The sequence below is a fragment of the Alligator sinensis genome, unplaced genomic scaffold (assembly GCF_000455745.1).
Source record: "Alligator sinensis unplaced genomic scaffold, ASM45574v1 scaffold1161_1, whole genome shotgun sequence".
NCBI lineage: Eukaryota > Metazoa > Chordata > Crocodylia > Alligatoridae > Alligator > Alligator sinensis.
Genome location: NW_005843255.1, coordinates 42,846 through 61,774, shown reverse-complemented (window position 1 = coordinate 61,774; position 18,929 = coordinate 42,846). Strand labels below are relative to the sequence as shown.

The following is an 18,929-nucleotide window of genomic DNA, read 5'->3' as shown; positions in this document are numbered from 1 at the left end:
TGTCCCTCATATCATGCAGGCTCGGACCAGGAGGGCTCTACTGACACACAAACTGCCCCCACCAAAGAACCCATGTGTCCGACACAGTTATGCACACACATGTATGTCCCTCGTGTTTTCCAGGCTGGAACCAGGGGGATATCCCCAAGGTTGTCACCACCACAGCCAGTAAAGCAGCAGCTACAGAAGGAGCCGGTCCAATGCTAGGAGGTCCTGGGGCAGGAGGTGATGCAGACCATGCAGCCCCCTTCCGAGACTGAGATTCCCTCAGAGACCCTACAGCTGGCACTGGGGCATGACTTCTCCACCCCAGAGACCTGGCGTAAACGCTTCCGAGGCCTCCGCTACCCTAAAGCCAAGGGGCCGTGGGAGGTTTGCATCCGCCTGGTTGATGCTGGCTGGAGCCCCAGCATCGCAGCAAGGAGCAAATCCTGGAGCTGGTGGTGCTGGAGCAGTTCCTGGCCATCCTGCCTCGGGAGATGCAAAGCTGGGAGTGGGGATGCGACGTGGAGACCGGCGCCGAGGCCGTGACCGTGGCTGAAGGGTATCAGCTGTCAGAGCAACTAAAGGCCCATTGTGCGAACAGGCCTCTGGAGGAGTCAGGAGAGAGGCAAACCCCAGGGCCTGGGGACAAGCCACCTTGTGTCTGCAGAGAGGAGCCCCTGCCCCACCAGGAGTCAGGTGAGGTACCAGACATAAGGCCCGAGCATGGTCCGGGTGCAGGGAGAGAGGCTCGAATGTCTGCCCCAGCCCGTGACAGGGCTGCAATATTTGTAAACACATAACCCTGTGGCTGGGCCGGGCCCGAGCTCTGATCTCTGCGGGTGGGCAGCTCCCAGGCTGGGGGCCCTGATCTTTCTCTCTGCATGTCTGCAGCACCCAGCAGAGACAGGCGTTATCTTGTTTGGGCCTTGTCTTGCTGCCGTGCTAACAATCAGAGATGTAATTCGTGTTCCAACAACCATGCCCCCATGACCCCTCTGGGCCCAATAAGGGGCTGATGCAGGTGGTGAAGAAATGAGACTCCCCAGTGGCCTCCGGCTGGTTCAGGTACAGTTAACCCAGGGCTCTGTCCTGCTGCAGATTTCCCTGTAACCGAGGAGACCTGGGAGCAGTCAGCAGATGAAAGTTCCTCAGGCTGGTGCCCCAGACGAGGCCCTTCTCCTGGATTAGGTAAGGAGCAGTGGTTTTATCCTTTCAAGAAGCAGGAGCCACCGTCTCAGTGGAGAAATCTCTTCCAGAACATTGTGATGGGGTCAGTGCTCCAACAGCTCAGCAGCTCTTCTTCTCCCAATGCTGCTGGAAGCATTTCACAAGCCCTGGAAAAGACTGACCTTGCATTTCCCCTCCCCTGCTCTTAACGTGTGGATGCTGATACATCTCCCACATCCCTGGAGCTTCTTTCCAGGGAGCAATGTCCCTGCAGGCTCTGATGTGGTGCTGCGATCACCACCCCACGCAGAGACAGAGTTATTGTGGCTCATCTCCACCCTTATGTCCAGGGAGGTCTATTAGCAAGAGCTGTGGGACTTGGAGTCTTCCTTCTCCCCCATCTTCCACACACTGAACCCTCTATCTTTCTTGGTCCCCGACCACTTTAGGAGACTAGCAGGGTCTCCCGGACACCTGAGCCAGGCCAAGTAAAGCTCCGGGCGGTGTTCGAGGCTGTGGCAGTGTATTTCACGCGGAAGGAGTGGGAGCTGCTGGAAGATGAAGACAAGGTGCTTTACCGGGACCAGACGCTGAAGAATTACCAAGACCTCGTTTCTCTGGGTAAGGCTCTGGTTGTTGCTTCTCCCTGGAGCAATGTGAACTCTGAAGTTTTGTAGTCATCTCCCTGTGTTTCAACAGTCTCATCCTCATGGACTTTTGGCTGGTGATTTCAATCTCCTTTCTCCCCACTGCACTGTCAGTGATCAAACCTCTCTCACATTTCATATTGATATATCCTTCTTTATTTAATCCAGCTGCTCTCACTTGTATTTTCCCCATTCTTGTAATTCCTGATGTTTCCATATTCAGTAGTTTCTAGGCAACATGACCTCCCTTTCCCTTCTCCGCGTGGTCATATCATCTCCAAATTATTGTGCCTAAAATACATAAACAGCTCTTCCTTGGGGAATTGTTCATGGATGCTTTTCCCTGCCACAAGTCCTCGCTTTAAGCCTTCACTGAAAATAAGCTCCTTTCTGCTCCTCTTCCTTGAATTACACTGATAAGAGAAATGTCACCCATCCATAAGTGTGTCCAATGTCTCTTCTTTTTGATACCTTGAAAGCAAAGTTTTATCCTTCTGCTCCTAGTACATCACAAATCATTGCATCTCCATGACTGTCTCTGGTGACACAGTCAGTATAATGCCCTTTCTAAACCAGGAGTGGTTGGTGCTTTGTTTCCTATGACCATCCCTCCACAACCTGTGTGACAAGGACCATCGTCTATTGAAGACTTCTCCATGCAATGCCTTCTCTTTCATCCTAAATGCTCTTTCTCCCTTGTCCATCAAGGCCCTAATAGAAACGTTGAATTCATTGGATCCATTCCTCACATTCTGGTTGGTTATTCTGTATCCAGTACCCAGTCACAAACACTCTTTAATCATTACCCCAAACAGGATATTGAGGTCCCATCCCTGACTTAATCAGAAGTATCCAGGAAGGACAAGTGGAGCTCTGGGGCTGTGATGATGAGGACGGTGGGAAAATCTCAAGGTCCAAGGATCTGCTGCCAGGTGAGTTGTAGCTGTCCCCTTCACCCAGCTCTGCTCTTAGAAGTGCTCCATGCCCAGAGTGCCAGGGGGACCGGGAAACTGCAGACCTGGCCTGTGTGCTGCCATTCCAGGGCGCTGACCTCGAATACAGTACATTATGCTGTAACGGGTCCAGGCAGGTGTTGTTCCCACTCACTGAAATTCAGTGATGTGGACACAAGTAACTTTTCTCTTCTTTTTCCTTTAATAAGAGATGTTAGGGGACAATCAGGTTTGCTGCCTTGATTTTTCAGCCCAGATGTGGTTCCCCTGGGACATCATGATCTTAAACTTCCATCTTCACCCAGCAATGTAAGAGTTCATTCCCCAGCCCAAAGTAGCCATACCTCTCTAATAGCCTCTCCCAGATTATGATGGGGTTTGTAGCCCCCCATGTAAATCAGCATGGTGTGCAGAGACTCTGTGTAGCCGTTACTGTTGGATAGGAAAGAAACGGAAGCTGTCCTGGCTTCTCCTGGTGAGATGACCTGGAACACAAGTGTTTCAACATGGTCTCAGGCTGCATTAAATGACTCTGTGGCATGAGTGGGATTCAGAAGCTTTCAGGTTGTGGGGGGAAGTGGATACCCCACGGTTTGCACCAGAATTGTCTCCTTGATGTTTTGTCTCTGGGGCCCTGAATGTCACAAAGCTTGAGACTCAGCAAAGAGTCCAGGTTCATGCCAAGGCCTTAGACGCAGTGCAGACTCTTGTGACATAAAGGCCACCTGGGGCCTGTCGGCAGAGGAAAGCTCATTCCCTGCATTAGATGCAGCTGTGCTCTTTTCAGAAGAGAGAGCCACAGCTCTAAGACCTCCAGTGCACATGTCCCACATGTTCTTCTCTTTGCAGGGCCAGAGGTGATGGGGCTAGCAGCTGGACCAGAACCTCTGAGTCTGACACTGAACTCACTTGAGTAGGGAACATTAGCCTGGTACATGGTACTGCCCGTCCCTCACCCCCAGTACGTGGGGTTTTAGCAGGAAGACCTTGATTTCTTGAGGGAATACAGGTGCTAAGGTCCAAGCCTGCTCTGAGCCTCATCCCAGCAGAAAGAATAGAAGTGTTTGCCCTTTGCCGGCAGAGTAGGGATTAATCTGGGGTTTTTCTTCTCCGTGAAGGTGGTGCCTGGCTGCTGAGCACAGCTGAGGAGCAGGCTCCTGCGGAAGGGTCTGTGAACCTGGAGCCCCCACGGACTTCCCCAGGGAGTTTGGGTGAGATGGACTCCCTGAGACCTGAGAAGGAGCAATGGCACAAGAGTCAGCAGATGCCCAAAAAGCAGAAGGAGAATGTAGCAGTGAACCAGGTACAATCTCCAGTTGAGTGTGAGAGTGGAGAAGGGACAGAACCCAGAAAGAGCCCTGAGTGCAGGGAAGAATTTGTGGAGCTGAGAGACCTAAAGAGCCCCTGGAAAGAGGCACTGCATCGAAGCCAATGCAGTGGGGTGGGCCTCAAATGGAACCAGGAGCCCAGCCCTGCCTCAATGTCAGGAAACCTTTAACTGTCCACCACTCCTCGCCCTTCACAAAAAAGGAGAAGCCCCACATATGCACCATGTGCGGGAAGCGCTTCACCTGCCTCTTTACCCGGGTGGCTCACCGCCAGATCCATTGAGCTCCCCACTGCTTCCCCAGATGTGGGAAGAGCTTTTTGTGCCCCTCAGACCTGGTCAAGCACTTACATGAGCACAGGGGGAAGCATCAGTACTCCTGTGTCAAGTGTACTAAGACCTTCTCCCATTTCTTCTCTCTGTCTCAGCACCAGTGCATCCACCTGGAGAGGAAGACACACCGCTGCACCGAGTGCAGGAAGAACCTCATCTGCCGGCAAGACCTGTCCCAGCACCAGTGTGTGCAGAGTGGGAAGCAGCCACGCCATGTCACCAAGTGGGGGAATACCTTTAGGAAGCCCTCCAAGCTTGCCAGGCACTGGTGCATGCACAGAAAAGAGAAGCCACATCGGTGCTTAGATTGTGGGAAGAGCTTCAACCTGTCCTCCAAACTGACCAAACACAGGCTCATCCACACAGGAGAGAAGCAACATCGAAGGCCAGAGTGTGGGAACAGTTCCACCCAATCCTCTGACCTGGCTCAGCACCAGCGTATCCATGCAGGGGAGAAGCCATATCAGTGCTCTGTGTGTGGGAAGAGCTTCAGTCGCTCCTCCAACCTTGCCCGGCACCAGTTTATCCACACAGGGGAGAAACCACGTCGGTGCTTACAGTGTGGGAAGAGCTTCAACAGATCCTTCAACCTGGCTGAGCACCAGCGTATCCACACAGGGGAGAAGCCATATCAGTGCTGTGTGTGTGGGAAGAGCTTCACCCGATTCTCCAAGCTGGCTCAGCATCATCGTGTCCACACAGGTGAGAAACCACATCAGTGCTCTGTGTGTGGGAAGAGCTTCAGCCTGTCCTCCAGCCTGACCAGACACCAGTTCATCCACACAGGGGAGAAGCCACATCTGTGCTCTGTGTGTGGGAAGAGCTTCACCCGGTCCTCCCACCTGGCTCAGCATCAGCATATCTACACAGGGGAGAAGCCACATGAGTGCTGTGTGTGAGAAAAGCTTCAAACAGTCCTCTAAGCTGGCCAACTACCAGCTCTGTGAAAAAAATCCCCCTTTGCCTGTCTTCCTGGTCTGAGACAGCCCAGCCTCCGCCCCCTTCTGATTCAGCTCGACCTGGTCACCTAGGTGACTGGGCTATAAAAATTCCTAAGGGAGGGGAAGTTCGCTCTTCCTTTGTCTTGCAGCAGACATTTTTTGGGAAGGAGAGGCAGTCATTTTGGGGACTCAGCCAAGCTTGGACCTCTAAAGAGATGCTCTAGATGATTATACTGTTAGTGGATATGAAACTTAGCCAGTATATTAGGGCTAAGTGTTTTTAGACATGTGCTACAAGGGCCACAAGCCCATTTTTGTATGATTCAATTTATTAGAGATTACTCAAGATGTTTGGGTTTTTTTCTCTTACACTTTCTCTGTTCTCTACCCCCATTCTCTCCTTCTCTGATCAATGCAAGCTATCTGTTATAGCATGCCTGGCTGTGAATCTCTGAGGGGAGAGACAATCCTTTCTAGCTCCCTTTGCTCAGCTAGTTAAGGTGAGCTTGGCTTTTTACTTTCTTCTGGTACAGGAGGCTACTTTTGAATGTTTCAGGCTAAAAGGAGCACTAAGAAATACTACTAGTGGGCAAAGCACCCCCAAAGACTTCAGGGTCTGTGTACCCTGGGCTGCCCAGAGCCCTAACAGAGACCAGTGCCCAGGTGGTGGCAGCTTTACCCAAGGCTTGTGGAAGGTCTCCAGGAAGGGGGACAGCTGGAAGTAGGCTCCCCAGGGGAGATTCCTGAAGTGTGGTTTTGGGCCTGGTTCAGTGAGGTGGGTGGCTCAGCATCATAGTGCCTCCTATTGTCCCACCACAAGCTTTTGGTGCTTGGAGTGTGGGAACAGCTTCACCCTACCCCTCCACCTGGCCCGTTACCAGTTTCCGTTACCAGTTTATCCACACGAGGGAGAAACCACATGGGTGTTCTGTGTGTGGGAAGAACTTCAACCAGTCTTCTACCCGGGCCTACCACCAGCTCATCCGCACTGGGGAGAGGCCTCATTGGTGCTTGGAGTATGGGAAGAGCTTCAACTGATCCTACAACCTGGCTCTGTACCAGCGTATCCACACAGGGGAGAAGCCACATCTGTGCTCTGTGTAGGGGAAGAACTTCACCTGATCTTCCAACCAGTTCATCCACACAGGGAAGAAACTACATCAGTCCACAGAATGTGGGAAATGCTTCCTCTGTTCCTCCAAACTGGCCCAGAACCAGTGCATCCAGATCCAGGAGCATCTGTAATTCTGCCAGCAATGCAGGAGGGTCTTGGGAACGTTAACCTGCTTAGCACCCACCAGGGTCTGCATCCTGGCAAGTAGCCTCGTGCTTGTGGACTCACCCATCGTTCAGCCCTTCAAGGGCACCACAGAACCCAAAGGAAATAGAGGCTGGCCCCCAAGGTTTGATGATAGGGAGGGGTTAAAAGGAAACACCTCAGGCAGAGGTCAGCCCAGGTGCTGGGGGAACCTGTGAGGAGATGATCTCTGTAATTGTCATTTCTGCTGATACCACCCCCTCCCTTGAGTGTATAACTCCACCCCCTTTCTCTATGTAACTGTGTTTAAGAAAATAACCTTGTGACTTCTGAATGAAATCAGTTTTGTCAGGGGGCTCATTTGTCTTGTTGCCAGAGGTGGCCGCAGAAAGAAGAGAGGGAATGGGAGTTTGTTCCACACATTTTGAATGTGCCTGTGAATTTCTAAGGGGCAGTGGAGGTTGGGGGCATGGCGTGTAGGTGAGGGAGTGTATGTCTAAGGAACTGAAATCAGCACCACCCCTTTCCAAGAGGGGAGCATGGGTGCAGATCAGTTTAGGTCCCCTGATGTCTGTTCACAAGAACTGACTTCAGAGCCTGCTTCTCAAACACAGTTCCCACTGTTTTTTTGCGTCATAGCCTTATGGAGAAGAGAGTGGTATGTTACAGAAGTAGATGCATAAGCATTTGTTGTGGGGCCCTGAGCAGGGTTGAATAGGAGCACAGGGAGGCACCAAAGTCCACTAAGGCCCCTACTAGCCAAACTGGGTTGGGCCCCAGGTGCGGATGCCACCAGCCTCACTTGCTGCAAAGAGAAAGGCCACATGTCTGCTTCTCTCCCATAGCATCTCCATCAAGTGAGTGGGAACATGGGGAAGTCCAACTGAGACCCGGTGATGAGGCCAGGCCTCTGCTTGCACCCATGGCCACAGCCATATTAGGCTTCAATTCCTACTGGATGATGGCCTTCCCACCAGGAGGGATACAGCTAGTAGATTTTCCCTTTTGATTTCTTTCCCCTTGGTTCCAATTCCAGAGACCCGGAGGGCTGCTGAGCAGGGCGAAGTTGGAGGTGGAGATTTAGATCTCAGCCACCATGTACCTCACTGCCTGGCCACCCAGCAGTGGGACGCATGTGGCTTTCCAAGCGGTGGCAGCAAGGTGCGGAGCCTCGGAGCAGAGGCTGAGCCCATCTTGTAGCTGCGGCCCGCCCTTGCCCGTGCAAAGATCAGGAGGCCACGTGGCCTCCCCACCTCCCCCAGCTATCTGGTGCCGTGCCCATGGAGGAGCCACCGGGCTCTTCCTGGGGACAATGTGGGGCGGGCCCGGGGGCTGCATCCCCTCCAGCAAGGCAGTGCAGCCGAGGCTGGCCCTGCTCCGGGCCCCGACTCTGGGCCCCCCGGACGGTGCACAGAGGGGCTGGAGTGGGGAGGCAGCCGGGGCTGGGGCCAGCTTGGCCGGGAGGCGGTTGGGGCCAGGTCTGGGTCCAGGGCCGGTGCAGCCAGGATGCAGCTGGGGCTGGGGCCTGTGCAGTCGGGAGGCAGCTGGGGCAGGTGCCAGGGCTGGGAGGTGGCTGAGGCTGGCGCGGCCAGTGCCAGTGTGGCCAGGAAGTGGCTGGGGCCAGGGCTGGTGCAGCTGTGAGGCTGCCAGGGGTAAGGCTGGTGTGGCTGGACCTGGGAGGCAGACATGGCTGGTGCGGCGTCTGGGGCTGGCATGGTCAGGGCCAGGAGGCGGCTGGGGCCAGGGTTGGGAGGTGGGTGGTGCAGCGCCGGGCAATGCCTCTCCCCCCTTGGCCCTTTCCCCTCCCCCCTCAGACTTTCCCATGGTGGGGTGGGGTATGTGTGCACGCATGTGCGCACACTCAGCCCCCCCAAATGTTCTTTTCTTCCTCCATCTATGCCTCTGCGTCTGGCTGCTTGCCACTGCCGGCTTCATGTCCAGCTGCTGCCGCCGGCTTCTTCGGGGTAGGGGGCCCCCAAACTATTTCTTGCAGGGGGCCCCCAAAAATGGTGGGCTGGCCCTGCTAGTTCCCCTTGGCATTGGGCCCTGCTGCCCCTATGAAATGTTACTGCAGAACCAGGTGTCTGTAGCAAGGAGCTGCAAGCTGGCAGTTTAGCCAGATTCAAAAAGGGACTGGACAAATGCAGGGTGAGGATGAAAGGAATGGTCTGCCTGGTCTGAGAGACCAGCGTTTCTGTGTGCGTGGTGTATGGTGCACAGTGCGGATATTGTAACAGGTCTGGGTGGCCCGTGGGCCTTTGTACAGGTGCGCGGGCTGTGCAGGAGCGGTTTTTGTAACGGGTTATGGTTTTTCTTTGTGGAGTAATACTCAGAGTATAGATATATATATAACCTTATATATAGAGAGATATACATTTTTCAAAAAAAGCATTCTTGGAGGAAAGGTGCATTAGTGACTACTGAACATAAGAGTTAGGGGAGCAGCCTCTGAATCAGAACTTCCCAGACCTTAAATGCTGGAGGCAGCAAATGAGAGAGGAATGATGGAAAAAATCCCTGGTCAGACCCAGCTCCCTCTCCCATTCACCACCTGCTCTGTGTTGCTGTGACACAGGAGACTGGGCAAGGTGGAGCTATCATCCACCCCCAACAAGTGGCAGTTACTGTGTTCTTATGGAGGAGAAGCCCGAGGAGGAGCAGACCTTAAATTTGGATCTTGGAAGCTCTTTAATTAGGAAAACTACTCAAACCTGCACAGCTGAGCCAACACAAGAACTAATGAAGGTGCCAAGTCAGAGCAGTGCATAGAGCAAGGGGGGTCCTTGAGGCAGAAGCCTGTACCCGGCACAGAGGAAGTGCAGGCAGGTTTCTGGGTGCCAGCACAGACCTGCAAGCCATGAGGAGCCATTTCGGGGATATCAGAAACAGCTACCACTCCCTGTGCACCTGGAGGCTGCAGCCAGAGCCGTGGGGCAGACCAGCTCCTAGCTGTCTGGGCTGAGTGCGTCAGACTATCATTCCAGCAGCGTGACCAGTGGAAGGCTAGTGAGGGCGAGCCCCAGGTGCAGGCTTAGAGGAGGCACCAGAACGGCAGCCTCTGGGGAGCCCACACGGCCACGGCAGCAGCCAGGGAAAAAGGACACTGAGCGGTGGCAGCAGCAGCACCAAGGGCCTTTGAATCTCCAGGCAAGGCAAGAAATGCACATGCATGCATGCACATGCTCTCTCTCTCACACACATATGCACACGCTCTCTGGCATCTCTGTCCAGGTTGTGAAACTTTTCAGTTCTGCCTCAGTGACACTCCGACAGTGAGGGACTTGGGGAAGGGTCTGAATGGCAGTCCCTCCACCTCTCCCCAGCTCATCTCCTCCCAGTCACATTAATGCTTCCTCCTGGTGAACACATGCAGAACAATGATCCCAGGGACCAAGACTGCCAGCACCCCCAACAAGACAAGCCCCTTGGTGCGGCAATAGGACAGTGACGGAGCACCTGAATAGATCAACACATGATTAGGTGTTAGGTCAGCTTGGAAACAGAAATCAGGCAGACAGCTGGAGCTCAGATTTAAAGTACTTGGCTCAGGACAGGCCAGAGGCAGCCTGGAGAATCCCACTTGCTCAATCACTAAATCTCTGCCTAAACTGCTGATGTGTTAGTGGTTTGTAGAGCACACCCAGTGCACACTCAGCTGACATGAGCAGCACTCTAGCACCTGCTAGGCAGTCATAAGTGCAGGATGCATGGGAACAGCAGGCTGGAAAGCAAAAAGAGTGTTTTTCTGCAGCCCAGTGATGTGGGCATTTAGGGGGCTCCTTGCTAAGAGCATCATTTCTTTTTTATAGACAGTGACTGTCTAATGGAAACAGTCCTGGCCTGATAGCCAGCGTGAGCCAGAAAGAAACCCTGGCAGGCCTTCAGCATGATGACACTGGGCTGCAATCTCTACAGGTACAGAGGGATGCCCATGGAGGTGGTGCAGGCAGCCAATGCTGGTCATGAAGTTGGATGGAGAAAGAAATGGAGGGGAGTAAGCATCAAGGGGGAGATTAAAATTATTTTGAAAAAAAATCAAATGTACAAAAATTATTAATTTTGTCACAAATTTATCGTGATTCATTTTTGCTTGCTTGCTTGAACACGGTCTGCCTGGCACCTTGAATGGTGCCTATCCTCGTCCAGGGCAGGCCTACTCAGCCAGGCTGTTTCTGGTGCAGCAACCAAACAAGCTTCAAACAGAACCTAAGGGTAAAGTGGACGATTGTCGCCATGACAAGCAGGGCTTGTAACCCCCCTGTAATGGGACATGTGCCCTGCTAAATGCACCCACCAGAGACTTGTACAAAAAGGATGTAGACAGGTTGGAGAGAGTCCAGCAGAGGGCAACAAAAACAGTTGTGGTGGACATGATTTGTGAGAAGAGGCTGAGGAAACCAGGTTTATTTAGTTTAGAGAATGGAAGACATTTAATAGCAGCCTTTAACTGGTCCCAAGGAGGACAGAGCTAGACTCTGAGATGACAGAACAAGGAGCAATGGGCTCCAGCTGCAGCAAGGGAGGTTTAAGTTGGATAAGATAGGAGGGTGGAGAAGCACTCAAGCAGGTTACACAGAGAGGTGGTGGAGTTTTTTAATGAATCCTATGAACCAGCTCTAGTCCTTATTGTCTGTACCATGGTTAAGGGCTGGTGAGGTCCCTCCAGGTGGAGTTCGAACCCAGTCCTTGGCTTAGGAGGCCAGTGCTTGATCCATTGTGCCACTGGGGTTCCTTGATAGACGGCTTCCCAAAGGAAGGAGTTACCTGTCTGTACCCATGTGTTCTCAAAACAAGGGTTGATGATGAATGCTTTTCTTCTGGCACTTCATAAGAATTGTCATTTACTGGGTCAGAACATAGATCCCTCATGCCCAGCCTCCTGTGTCATACAGTGCTAGACAGTGGATGCTAAAAGGCAGAGCAAACAGGACCGGACTAGTGTATTTTGCACTGTTCCTGTTCCACTGGCAGCCTCCAGTGTTAAAGGTCTAGGAAGTTGTGATTCAGAGGCTGTATGCTCTAGAAGAAGCTCCTGGGTGGCCATCATGCTGTCATGGAGGGCAACATGAACCCCAGAAGCCAGGGGTTGCTCGCTGGCCACCTGCTCCTGCTCGCCGACCTGTGGTGCTCACATGCCTCCCTCACTGCTCACGTGCTTCTGCCACTGGTGTCAAGCCTGTAAGCTGGCCAGTCACTCCTCCATGATGGTGACCAGCTTGCCCAGCAGGAGGGTGCTGTCTTAGGTCTGCTGCTGGTGGAGACGGTGCATTCAGAGGGTTTTGGTCATTGGTGCGCCATTCCTCATGCTGCATCCCCGGTGGCAGCTGGTGCCTCTCCCCCACGCGCAGCTGCTAAACCTGCAGAGCAAGGACACTGTGGACACTTCTACGTGTCACTATGGCGATACTGTTATTGCATCATGATTTAGTATTTCCTTAAATCAAGGTGCAGTAACAGCCCATACTATGCCGTGCGTGTGGCACACCATTATTTTTAGCAGCATGCTGTACAAGGGGAGCACACTGCTGTGGTGATGTAGCTGCTGGTCATGTGTAGATACCCACAGACACTACTACATCACTGTAGTGCATTGCTGTAGCAACGTAGCATCACACGTAGACATGCCCTGCAACGGGACTTCCCGCAGCCCCTGTCCAAAGGGTTAGAAGAGAGTGGGCCAACTCCTTCCCTTCTCCTCCTGAGGCCAGGCAGTTTGCTCCCATGGGGGCAGGCTCACGCTGCCCAGGATCAGAGGAACTAGGGCTCCCACTCATCCGGGACACAGAGCTGGTGATGCCCCTGTTCTGTCCCTAGTACGTCTCACCAGGAAGGTGGGATGGGGCATTGCCCCCACTGTGCCCTGGTGGCCTGTGCCCCGAGCATGCCTCTACTGAGACTTCCCTGGTCACACCACAATGAGCTGTTTGAGCATACTGAGGGGTGTCCAACCCACTATGCCCTGCTGCTGATGATTGCAATGATGCCCCAGGTGCATATGAGAACCTGTTTGTTGCAGGACTGAGCTTCAAAGGTGCCCCAAGCAATCCCACACTTCCCCACAATGTGTGCCACTGCCTGGAGGGGTACTTCTGCCTATGATATGAGTCCCTGACCCCTGCAGCTGAGGTGGAGATCACCAGTGCCAACAATGAGTTTCTCTGCAAGTGACAGGCATGGGGTAGCTAGGCCAGGCAGGGAGAGAAGGGAGGGACTAGCAGGGGATAAGAAGGGGCAAGCAAAACTTGGAGGACATCCGAACCCCAAGCCTCCAGGCTTGGGCCTGCAAGTAGGATGCCCGCCAAAGATTTTGGAAACATCTGAAGCCCCAGATGGGGGTGGAGGATGTTTGCCGGTAGTAGGGCCACTGATGGTTCTGGACTGACTCTTGGATTTGGAATTTGTTTGGGCTTATTCGGCTTGGAATACAAAAAAAAAAAAAAAAATCTCATCGCTTCTCGGCCTTTTGGCTCAGATTAGTGCCTATGCTTGTCATGGATACACCGTGACCACCGCGGCGGTTTTCCTAGTCGTACCCAGGGATGACCACTTTTCTGACATGGGGGTAGTACCCACCAAGGTAATGTATAGTTAACCTTCCACTTACCTGCTGGAGTGTTTGGCTTTATGCCCACTTTGTGGAAATGGGAGACTCCTCCCTAGCTTGCTCCTGTGGCCATATGGCTAAGGGCAAGCGAAACTTGGGGGCATCTGAACCCCAAGCCTCTGGGCTAGGGCCTGCACTTAGGATGCCTGCCAAAGGATTTGGGAACATCTGAAGCCCCAAATGGGACGGAGGATGTTTGCCAGTAGTAGGGCCACTTATGATTCTGGACTGACTCATGGATTAGGAATTGCTTTGGGTGATTTGGCTTGGAACATGGAAAAATTAAAATAATAAGAATAAAAAATATCTCTCCTCTTGCCCTGGGACCAGGGAAGGATTCCTGCAAGAAACAGTGTATTGGATGAGGACATGGAGAGCATGCTGTCCAAATTTGCAGATGACACCAAATTATGGGGAGAGGTAGACACAGTGGAGGGGAGGGAATGGACGCAGGCAGATTTGGACAGGCTGGAGATGTGGGCAGAACAAAATAGGATGCAATTCAACAAAGATAAATGCAGAGTGCTGTGCCTAGGGAGAAGGAATCACCAACACACATACAGATTGGGGGATGACCTCAGCAGCACAGCAGCAGAAAGGGATCTCAGAGTCATAGTTGACTCAAAGATGAACATGAGTTGTCAATGTGAGGAAGTGATCAACAGAGCCAACTGCGCTCTACCATGTATTAACAGGTGCATCACAAACAGGTCCAGGGAGGTGATAATTCCCCTCTATGCAGCATTGGTGAGGCTGCAGCTGGAGTACTGCATCCAGTTTTGCGTGCCGCACTTCAAGAGGGATGTGGATAACCTTGAGAGGGTCCAGAGGAGGGCTACTCGGATGGTTGGGGGCCTTCAGGAAAGGCCTTATGAGGAGAGATTGAAGGACCTGGATCCGTAAGAGAAGGCTGAGAGGGGATCTGGTGGCGGTCTACAAATTTGTTGCGGGGAGTGGGGGGTGGGCAGCAAGGAATAGGAGATGCTCTGTTTACTAGGGCACCTCTTGGCGTAACTAGGAACTACGGCCAGAAATTGATAGCAGATTCAGATTGGACATTAGAAAGAACTTCTTTATACCAAAACCTGGAATGGGCTTCCAAGAGAGGTGGTGCTCTCCCCTACTTTGGAGGTCTTTAGGAGGAGACTGGACAAACCTGGCTGGGATCACTTGACACCGGTGCCCTTTCCTGTCCAGGGGCAGGGGGTCAGACTCAATAATCTTCCAAGGTCCCTTCTGACCCTAAGAATCTATGAAATGTATTAAATGAATACAGGAAAAAGGAAGAGGAACAGCCAAATACCAAGACTGTGGTCCAGGCCATACATGCAGGCATCTGTTAAGTCTATCCAGCCCCTCTTGGGCACCTACATTCCCAGATGCTTTTAATCACTGCAGGATGCCTTCAGCACCCATCCCAGGACAGGAGGACTTGCATGGAATGCTGGAGCTCAAAAAGAGATGTGGGGTCCTTGCGGAAGCACAGACAAAGTTGTCCTATCACTTCCCTGTGGTTACATTTTTTCATCTCTTTTCCAGTGCTGGCTGTTTCTTTCAGTACTGGCCAGTGGTTCCTGATCAGCCTTGGACCATGAGATTGAAGAGCACCCAACACCTTTGGCTTGTTTCTCCTTGGAGTGAATTAGGATAGAGGGAAGAGTTCACCATTACTTTTCTTTTTCAAACCCTGGACAGAAACACCTTTACTTATCCTGCATTGGTGGTTTAGTGGTAGAATTCCTGCTTGCCATGCAAGAGACCTGGGTTCAATTCCCAGCCAGTGCAGGTGCTTTGGTTGAATACTGTACATGCCTTACAAGGATGCCCCTTTGGAGCTTTTCCTCAGCTCTTGACTTAAAAAAACACACAAAACACATCTTCCAATGCAAAGAAGGCAGAACAGCATTTCTTTTACATTATTGATTCCTTTTTGAAACTTCTGGATTTATCTTTTGAATCACATGCAGATGTGTACACAACTAGCAGCACTAATACTGTGTGGCACCATTAAAAAAGCTCATGGCACCCCAGAGTGCCCAATCACCCTGGTGGAGACTTACTCCTCTAGATTATTTCAATAGCACTGAGAGCATGCTACAAATAAGAAGATGAACAAAAGTGCAGCCTTCACCCCCATGCCTTTCCCAGAAAGGAAAATGAATAGTGCAAGAAAGAGAAACCCCACATATTTAATACCTTAATTTTATTTCAGTCTTCACAAAAAAGGCAAGCTGTCCATTGAGAAATGCATCTGGCAGAAAAAGAAGGGGAGGAGAGAATGAGTGGGAAGTTCAAAGCTGGATTCCTGCTGGGAAGGCCAGCACCCTGGACATTAAATCCCAAAATTCAGCTCTTTCCACCTTGAATGACCTCTCCTTTGCCATACTCCTCTTCCACTGCCCTTTTCTATTTTCTAGACCCCTTCACACCTAGCTTGCCTCCCTTTCCTTTCCTTTTTGTTTTCGGTCTTCAGCAAAACTCTGGCAACTATTGCAGAAAGGGTGTTGATGCTGTACCACTCCCCAGGAAGGGCTGTTTCCCCAGAGCCAGGCATAAAGTACCACAAAAGGCATTTTTCTACATAAAATTACACCTCGACAAAGGAGTTCTGCCCCATCCCTTCCTCACCGCCACAACCATAAAATGCTCTTCACTTCACAGGGTAGATGAGAAACCCCAGAGAGACCCTCTTGTCTGGACATGGAACAGAAATCACTGCAAGGCCTAAAATTAAACACTGCTGTGCAGCAACACACTTGCCTGCACTGCCCCAGGGCTGCCATCAGGAGCAGGTCCCATCCACCCCCTCTCGTTTCACGCTCACTTCAAATCAAGGCACTGTGGTCACCGGAGAGGGGAACTTGAGTCCATGCCCCCAAAGCCAAGAGTCTGAAAACAGGTTGGGACATGGCCAGGGTTACCCCAAGGGGATATTGTCATCTTGACTATAGGTCTGGTGGAGAGAAGGGACATTGGGAAAAGTGTGCTGTAGGACCCTTGGGGCTGGGAAGGGGGCTGCGAATCAGAGTGGACCTATTCCATGTAGAGCTAGGTGTGTTTTGGAGATGGTGGGCTGGGAACGTGTTTGGCTTAAAGCTCAGTGTGGAGCTGGAGGGGGTTGGGCTTTGTGGTGGGAGGTGGGGTAAGCAGTACATAATTGCCCTGGCTCAGCCAGGCCAAGAGCCGTGTGTTCGAAACACGCTCAGTTGTGACTTGGACTCTTGCCGGGGTGGAGACTCCCCCAGGGCTCCTGGGAAGCAGTCACAAGGGTCCCATTTCCTCACTGGGAAAAGGAAAACTTGTCTTGTCTCTGGCATGAGTAAGCCACATTCCAGTTTCCAGCCCTTGGATCTAGTTTGACCTTTGTCTGCAAAACTAAGGAGCCCTTTCCTCTCCCATTTCCTTTCCCCTTAAGGGGACATCCAGACTTTGACCCCTGCCCTCCCCTTGCCCTTGTTCAGCTGCAAAAGGCTCAGGCCCCAGAGCTCAGACCCCTGCTAGCCTGACTCAGCAGAGACAGTTCCCCATGCATAGGACAGGCTGAGCCATGGAGAGAAGTCCACACCCTCGGGGGTTACAGTGATCCTGCACCAGGGGAAGGAAGCACCCGCTTGCTTGTGTTCAAGCACCCGCTTGCTTTCATTTCAGAGATACGAAATTGTGATCAGTCCAGTGTAGAATTGACCCAGAGATGAAAAGCATCCTCTGTTTCTCCTCTAAGTAATCCTGGATTTCCAACTCATTCCTTCCTAAGAAAGGACTCCCAGATATTCCTGTTAATTAATTATATAAAATTGATACATGAACATAAATTGCATATATAACAATATAAACTATGGATGTTCTATACATGTGACAAGTAGGCTGTAACCTATGGAATTCCATGCCTCTTTGAACAGGGAATCTATGAGGTGCCAGCCAGCCCCAGCCCAGGTGCAAACCTACCCCCTGACACTCCACCCAAGAGGCAGCTGCACCTTGGGTGTGTTGGATATCTAGCACCTGCCACCTTGTATCCCACTGTCCTGCTCTGGGTCTACCACTTTCAGGAGCTGGGAGGACAACTGAACTAACTGAAGGAGATGGTAGGGATTGGCTGGGGTCCTGCCCCACTCCCACCTCAGTGGGGTGGGCAGTGCCACAGCATCTGATGCAAGGAGGCCAATATTTTTCAACTACCTATAGTGTAGTTTGCTCCTCCAGGGCATGGTGACCCCCCCATGCCTCTCTTTGTCTTCCTCTCCAGAGCCCCACTTATGCCCCAAGATGTTGGGCATGTGGATCTGTCTCCATCCAGGCACTGGCACACAGGAGCTCATGTAGTGGTGCTTGTGCCTGGCTGAGAAACAGGCCGTGGCCAGCAAGAGACCACTCTGCCCTTGTCTATCCACAATCTTGGCCTTGGTCTCCAGCCCTAGGAGCTGGGCTGGCTGGGCGGTGCAGTTAGTTCAACTCTCCTCCCAGCTCCTGAAGGTGTTGGACCCAGAGCAGGACAGTGGGCATGCTAAGCAGTTGATGCCCGTAGGGTTTGGGAGGGGGCATCAGCTGGACCAGGGCTCTGGGGGCCACACAAGTGGGGGGAACAACAGGATCAAATGCTCACGCATGACAGGAACAGAACACACTGTCATGCTTGGCCCTGTTGTGACATCCCACACCAGTCAAGAACAGCCCTCGCCCACCAGCCCCTAGCAGCCACAGAGCCACCTGAGTCATACAGTCATAGACAATGAGGGTTGGAAGGGACCCCAGGTCATGTAGACCAGCCGCCTGCTCAAAGCAGGACCAGCCCCAACTAGATCATCCCAGCCAAGGCTTTTTCTAGCTGCCTCTCAAAAACTGCCAAGAACTAGAGAATCCACAAATTCTCTGGGTGACTTATTCAAGTGCTTTACATGCCATGCTGGCTCCCTGGGGGTGGGAGACAGAAATGTAAACCCCAGGCCCTGGGTCCCAGACAGGTCTGTGAAAAACTTGCCTCAACCCTCTTCCGCCTGCCCCACCACCAACTTCTTTAGCCTGGGAGAAATACTTTTGCCTTAATTCCCAAAGCAAACAAGTGCTCTTCATGGGAGTAAGGGTGGAGAAGACAGAAAGGCAGGGAAACAAATTTCAATGGGCACTGTGGCTTAGTTGGTTAAAGCACCTGTCTTGTAAACAGGGGATCCTGGGTTCAACTCCCAGCAGTGCCTACTTTTCACTGTCCAACACAGTGCAAGGATTAGGTGAGATCTTTGCATTTGGAGACATTGGTAGACTCTCATGGGGGGCAGCCTAAGCAAAGTGTAAGGCACCCTCTAACTACACCAAGGCATTCAAAGCTGAGAGGAAAGGTAGCTTTCCTGCCAGGTAAGTTAAACCACCTGGGCCAAAACCCATGATCATGGTACAAATGCAGGGGCTGTGACCTGTTCCGGGGAGCATGGGTTGCATCTAATATGTTGCAGCCTGTTAAGAGAAAGCTTCACTAAGCTGGACTGAGTAATGGTCAGTCCAGCTTAGTGAAGGGACTATCTGAGGACAATAAACCTTGCTGAAGAAAGGAAGGCACTAAATACTTGAGCCCTCTCTGTGCCATGAGATTGCCCTTCGCATTCACTCTCCTCAATCCTTTTCTTACTTCCAAAATTCTTTTCGAAGTCGGGGGTTACTCCCCCTTCTTAGCAAGTCCAGAGACCTTGAGGGGGTGGCAGGCCCTATAGGGGAACCCTAAC

At 52.1% G+C, this 18,929-nt stretch overlaps 1 long non-coding RNA gene, 2 other non-coding genes and 1 pseudogene across 3 annotated transcripts in view; 3 read left to right on the top strand and 1 right to left on the bottom strand.

Moving 5' to 3' along the window:
- Positions 1–228: 228 nt before the first annotated feature.
- LOC112548539 lies at positions 229–7,811 on the top strand (annotated as a pseudogene).
- A 7,118-nt stretch (positions 7,812–14,929) lies between these two features.
- On the top strand, positions 14,930–15,000 carry TRNAG-GCC. Its single transcript has one exon. It is a non-coding gene; the product is annotated as a tRNA-Gly (tRNA).
- Positions 15,001–15,432: 432 nt separating this feature from the next.
- The window catches only part of LOC102370281, a 4,446-nt gene continuing 949 nt past the window's right edge, over positions 15,433–18,929 (bottom strand). The window contains exon 3 of the long non-coding RNA XR_325414.2: positions 15,433–16,988. This is a non-coding gene — a long non-coding RNA (uncharacterized LOC102370281). The remainder of the gene's footprint in view (positions 16,989–18,929) is intronic.
- On the top strand, positions 18,334–18,407 carry TRNAT-UGU. The gene has a single exon. It is a non-coding gene; the product is annotated as a tRNA-Thr (tRNA).